The following is a 6,809-nucleotide window of genomic DNA, read 5'->3' on the forward strand; positions in this document are numbered from 1 at the left end:
AAACAAATTTTTATTTTGTTCTCTAAGTGTCCGATTACACAAGAGGTTGTTTCCTCTTTCGTCTTTTTGACAGATCGGGTGAGGGGCGTAGAAACGTAGGGGGAAAGAAGTCGTGAAAAGAGTCCTGAAAATTTATGGACTTTTTTTGGTTGAACTTTGACGTTTATGCTTTGACAACCAATAAAAAAAAAATGCATAATTTACAGATATAAGTTCAGTTTTCCAGAGTACGGTGTAGTAAAGGCAAAAATAAACGTGAAATAATGTAAATTTAATTATTTATTTAAACGATTTAAGAAAAGTGGACAAAAATTCAAACGGAAGTATTATTAACGCTGTTTCAAAGTTGGCCCAATTTGTATAACAAGCTGAACAAAAATTAATAAAAAATCAATACAAATTATTCCATAAATTTGTTTTATTTATCACTAAATTATTGCCACAGAAATCCAATTATAATTTGTAGGTACTCTCTGATTATTACTGCCCTGACAACGAAACAAAATTAAATTCTTCCTCCACAGTTTTTTCAGAAACGTCAAAAAGACGAATAACGAAAGGAACGAAAAAAGGAAAGGTGTAATCACGAGGGTAGGTACCTGTCAAAAAGACGAAAGACGAAAACGAACGAAAAAACATCCCGTGTAATCAGGATCTGAAAGTGTGATTGCTACTAACTGCCAAACTTTATCCGCGTTCCACATACCATCCACGTTGCAACGAATGAATTGTTCACGCGCAACATAACCTCAAAATTATACCACTCTTGTTTTGTTTTTCTGTGAAAGATCATGGCTGAGGAAAATATGGAGAAAACGGTAATTCAATTCGTCGCTATCTGCGTATAATAAAAAGCCCATGTGCAACAAAAGTCAAAATATGCAAAAATCCACAGTTCGCAGTTCGTGGCTCATGTGCAAGATGCTTTACTATCGTTTCTTGTGTCTTATCACCCAGCAACACATAAAATCATAAAATGACATAATGTCCAAAAAGAGAAACGTCTTAAAAAATATCACTAAGATAACGTCACAAAACCCAAATAATATATCAGCCATACCAACTTTCAAATTTAAAATTGTAATAATGCCCAAAATATTGAATTTTTGAGAAACATTAGGTGGTTGCGTGTTTGTTAGAATGCCCAAATGTTGAAATACATGATATCTTTTGGGCGATATGTCAAATAGTAATTTGGGCGTTATGATAATTTAAATTTAATTTGGGCAATATGGCAGTGATTTTAGACTTTGTGGCATTTTTTTCTAAAACAGTTTTTGGACGATATGACATTTCTAATACTTTAGTGATATTTTATTGGGCACTGACTGAATGCTTCTTTTTAATTTAAATGTCATAAAACGCAAAATAGTTTTAGACTCCAAGGGTTATGTAATATTTCCCAAATCGTACAACAACAAAATGATAATAAAATTGTTTTGGACCCCACGACATTTTTAATTTGGGCGAAAGCGTCTAACGCTTCTTAAAATGTCAAAATATATTATTCGTTAAATTTTAATTAAAAGAGCTAAATCATCGCTTTATCGGCTCAATAACAAACACGCTTCAGCTTCAGCTTCGTCTGCGTTACGGTGGGCCTGCTTCGAGTTTGCTTTGAATGACATTTCTATTATTTCACCCCTCCAAAGAGCAAATATTTTGTTTGTTGACTTTTTTTTACAGCTGTTGAGCTGTCAGACAAAGCAAAAGTTCAGATATTGGAACTAGATCTTCCGTTTAGAGTCACATTACGTCAAACGAAACGTGAGGTCGAAGCTCCATTATGATAGCATGCATTGAATTCCTATGGCTGAACTCGTAAACGTCAGGTGAAGCTGAAGCTGAAGCGTGTTTATGATTCAGCTATATCTCATTTACTTACTAAAATGACTTTAAAGTGCTACCAAATCGTTTAGGATTTTGGATCAATGTTTTTGATATTTGTAACCAGAGTTTGAAGATTTAAAAAGTAAGCTATAAATTGAGTAATTTTACTCTAACTGTCACAGCTTAAAACAAATTTAAGATTTCTTGTCTTTTAGTCCCAAGGCGCTTAGAAATAAGATCACCTTAAGATTATTAAAACATTGAAGAGAAATCTGAAGTAAAAAAAATTGTTTTAAGAACTTTATATTGCATATCATGCATACGCCACAGTACATTACTATTAAATTAAATTCTTTAAGGAAATTAACATAAGTATAGTTAATACAATATAAATAATTTATTATTCGGATATGTTTCTGATATGTGGCATCACTTGTTCGTGAGCTGCGGTGTCCGAGTGGTTAAGGAGATGGACTTGAAATCCATTGGGTTCTACCCGCACAGGTTCGAATCCTGTCCGCAGCGTGAGTTTTTTTTTTTTTAATATTCAATTTTTTTTATAAAGTCGTGGTTTGATTTAAATCTCCTTCCACTGTTTGCATTTATCTTTAAAGAGATAATAAATAATAAGAAAAAAAGAAGTACACAATTATTATTATACAATATATATGAGAACCACTTTGCTATTTGATACAAACTGACAGGTGACAATTCTACTAATTTGTCACACTTGTCTATCAAACTTGTGTTCATAAAATATTGACAATTTATTTATGTAACGAAAAGATGTCAGTTGTCGGTTATTTTCCTACAACTGTCAAATTGTTTATGTAATAGATTTTGACAGATGTCAAGTAATAAATTAACAATTTGTCACCTCTCGCGGTTGACAATGTTTATGAAATAGACCCCAGAAAGAATTACTGTTTTATAAACTTGGACAAGTGCTGCAGGTGACAATATTTTTATGACAATTTGACAACTGCCCTAATCCTTACAATAAATCAGTAAAGTTTCCACTTTCTTCACATTTCATTCATTTGGCAAATAATACCGTATTTTTAATAGATTTAAGTAGTTGCTCGATATTTAAACGATCTATTATCGCAAATAGCAAACATTCAAGTAATATTATTACACTTCAAATGAGAACTGAGTTTGACATGTGTTAAATGCCAGTGATACCAATTTAGACCATTAAATGAATGAACCTGTATAGTAGAAGAACTAGAAGTTATCAAAGTAAATTTCCATTCAAAATTCTTTCCAAAACTTAGTCAGCTAAAAACTAGCAATCATTTTAGCCTATTGATATGCAGCTCTAGCTAAAATTTCATATTTTTGTTTCATACGTTCAATTTCGTGTTAAATAGGTTATCTTGGATAGGTTGATTTTTAGATGCCTCGTTGAACAAATTGGATAGCTGTTTTGAGAAAAAATAAAAACAACTTTCAACTGTTCACAAAAAGCAGAGAAACATTTAAGCTTCGAAGTCAAAATTGTTGTAAGATAAGACATTTAATGGATAATTTAACTGATTCGTCGGACGATGATGAATTGATTGGTGCGTAACAATTTAATAAATAAGACATAACTTTAGTCTGTAATCTATGTTAAATTTCCTCCAAGCTTATAATTTTATACGATTAATAATTTACTTGCGAAATCTCGGGTTTTAAATACAAAAAACTGAAATCAATTTTCAAGGTTCTTGAATTCAACCATGTATTGAATCAGCTGTTCTGTTAGATACCTACATGCATACCCCAGAAATTCTTGGATACCTTTGGATTCCTTTTTTGACATCTCAGCTGTCATTTTACACGTAAAACTAAAAAAAAGGTATCCGGATACCATTTCTGTCTGAGAGCTTAAAGGGAAAATCATCTTGAAATTTTATTTAACAGATAAATTTAAATGACATTTCGAATATAATTACAAGTACAGATATTATCCGCTAAAAGAAATTAAAAACATATTTGTTAACAAAAAGTAGTCTCAAACAGTCCCCTTTTAATTTGATTGCGTTCAATTGAGTTGGAATTTAACTGTAGTCGTTTTTCTTTTTAAAGTCACAACGGAGTCTGAGATCAGAGACTTATTTATGAAACACTAGAAAAATTAACAGTCAATAGCTTGGGAATTTTCCATGTCTCTTTCAATCCACACGAAACAAACATCGAAAAGAAAGCAAACAAAAATCACGCAATACGGACAAAAATAAATATGTCGATGATCGTAAAGCAACATCCCTCAATTGGAAACTTGTAGTTTGGAGAATAGTTTCCACAGGAACAATAGCATTTTCAACACAACGTTTTTCTGGTATTGGCTCAGGTTTTAGCTGAAATGTGTACTTAATTTTAGCTGGAGCTGCGTACTACCCTTGAAGACTTAAGATGAAACATTTTTGACAGAAAAATATGAGAAATTTGTTGCTTTATTATTGTATGCAACATTTTCAGGAAAAAACAATAAAAGCATATTTGTCTTACTTAAAGTCATCAAACCTTTATTTATATTTGAGCTAAGGTCAATAATTTTTGTTGATTACTTCAAAAATACATATGTACATAGATAATCCTGCTTTAGGTCTTTTCGCCCAAAATCATATTGCCTAAATTAAAATTTAATAGCCCTATGAAAAATGTTATTAAAATTTTCTTGTTCTACGATTGCAATGTTACCGAACCTTGGGTCGTTAAATCTCTTTTGGGTTTTCTGAAATTCGAAACAAAAACAAGCGTTCAGTCTTATTGTTCAATAAAATAATAGCAAAATGTTGAAAATGTTATTTCGCCAAAAATAGCTCTGTAGTCCAAAAACTTATTCAGAAAAATTTTCAGAAAGCCCGAAATCAATGTCATATTGCCCACATTAATTTAAAAATATAACGCCCAAATTACTTATTGACATATCGTTTGAAAGATATTATGTTTTTCAAAACTTGGGCATTTTGAACAAATTTTGAGTTTCATATTTTATCACCCAAACGAAAAGATTAAACGAAAAAGATGTTAGATCGCCCAAAAAATCGGAGGAGGCGTACCAAATATGTATCAAACATAATGTGCATTTTAGCCTTCCATTTATACATTTTAAGCTCTAAAGGAAAGTGACAACTTTAGCTTTATATTTTTTTAGAACACTGTGTCCAGCAAGGTATGATCTAACTTTTTAATTTGGACGACTCCCTACATATGAAAGAATTCTAAGATTCCAAAAGTTTTCTAAATACGTATGTCATATTTAAGAGCTGAAACACAATAGTTTAGAGGGTTTTTTGTGCATTGCACGCATTGTTTCGAAACATAGTTTTTTCCCAAAAACAATATATATACTTTTCTTGTTTCCATTTCTATAAATGCTACAAAAATTCAAAAACCCAGAAAATGAGAGAAGATCTGATATAAAGAATTTTCGGGATTTTTTGACATAGTTTTTTCGAATTCAATTTCCGGGAGTCTATTAACAGTTTATTATCGCAATTAGTCGGCTTACTCGTAGATTCTAGAAAATATTTTGATCTTAAAAGAGTCAACAAAGCTTAAAAATTGTAGAGAGAAAATTAGTTGGTTTTTTGTGGCACTCACAAATTATGCGTTTCAGAATCTCTTTTCGCTTCAAAACTCAAGAGATTCAAAGCTTTTATATTAATAGATATGTAACGTTTATTTTTAAATTAGCCATTTGTTTAACAAAAGTGTTACTTTTGCTGTTTTTGAGACGTTTATATTATTGAAATTCTTGTTTAAATCTCAGTTCTAGAGCATCTAAAGCAAATTCACTTCAAAAAGTAAATTTCTTTAATTTTTTAAGAACTTATCTTAAAATGGATCTAAAAAAGAATAATCTTAAAAATTTAAATGCGTCTTGTTTTTAATTGAATTTTACATAAACAATTTTTCAAATTTTGTCTCAAAAATATTTTCGATATGCAGTTTATAAATATACATTTTACATTGTGACTCTTCACTGAGTTCTGTACACAAAAATCATTATATTTTTAAAAATAAAAAAATAATATTGAAATTCTTGAGAAAACTTAAAAACAAAATAACTGTTTTATGAAGTTTACTCTTCTAAATCAATTCCGAAATACGTTTTTCTTGTAGAAAGAAGCCAAATTAAGAAACAAATTTTGAAAGTTTTTAAAAAAATGTATTGATTATTTTTTGCTGCTTTTATATTTCGCATAAAATATATTACAAATATTTCCTTACGCTTTTGATTAAAAATTCTAGTTCGAAATTGTGTACGAATATAAAAAATTAACATATAGTCCCTATAAACTGGACTGGACTGCAAAACAGTGTTTTCAGATGGAGGGACTTTTTCTTCTTCAAATTCTTCAAGAGTCAAAGAGGACAATTTTATGCTATTTTATGCCAATTTTGAGGAAACAAAAGTACCATATATTTCTTTCTTCACATGAAAAAAAAGAATGCATTTTAAATATTCCGGAACGAATAAAGAAGAAACAGAAAGAAACAGCAAGATAATTTATCCGGAATATTCTGCTGAATAAAGAAACGTAAAATGCTGATTCCAAATATTCTAAATGAATAAAGAAACAAAGTTGATGTTTTAAAAGATTTTACAAATTCATAATAGGGGAAATTTGTTTGGGATATTGTTTTATTGTACAGGGAATTTTTTTTAATTAAGATTCTATGATAACACTGCACACAATTCGAAATTGAGTTGATGTTGGTAGTTATTTCCCTGGGAAAAATTTATTCCGAGGGAAATTCACGATAACTCGAAATGTTTCTTGGGAATGAAACTTTCCGTGGGAAATAAAATTCCCCTGAAGATTCCCCATAAGAATTCACCTAAAGAATTGTTAGTAATTTAACTACATTTACAAAATAGTGGTTTGCTGTCAAAAACAACTAACTTTTTTGTTTCACGTGATTTAGAATTTGAAAAAGGTCTAGTTATGTCACAAAGCCCAACCCCAATAACATTGCAAAAT

The 6,809-nt window shown here is 30.3% G+C and overlaps 1 non-coding gene across 1 annotated transcript; it reads left to right on the top strand.

Moving 5' to 3' along the window:
* Window positions 1-2,273: 2,273 nt before the first annotated feature.
* On the top strand, window positions 2,274-2,355 carry Trnas-uga (transfer RNA serine (anticodon UGA)). The gene has a single exon. It is a non-coding gene; the product is annotated as a tRNA-Ser (tRNA).
* Window positions 2,356-6,809: the final 4,454 nt, after the last annotated feature.

The sequence above is a fragment of the Eupeodes corollae genome, chromosome 3 (genome assembly GCF_945859685.1).
Source record: "Eupeodes corollae chromosome 3, idEupCoro1.1, whole genome shotgun sequence".
In the NCBI taxonomy this organism is placed as follows: domain Eukaryota; kingdom Metazoa; phylum Arthropoda; class Insecta; order Diptera; family Syrphidae; genus Eupeodes; species Eupeodes corollae.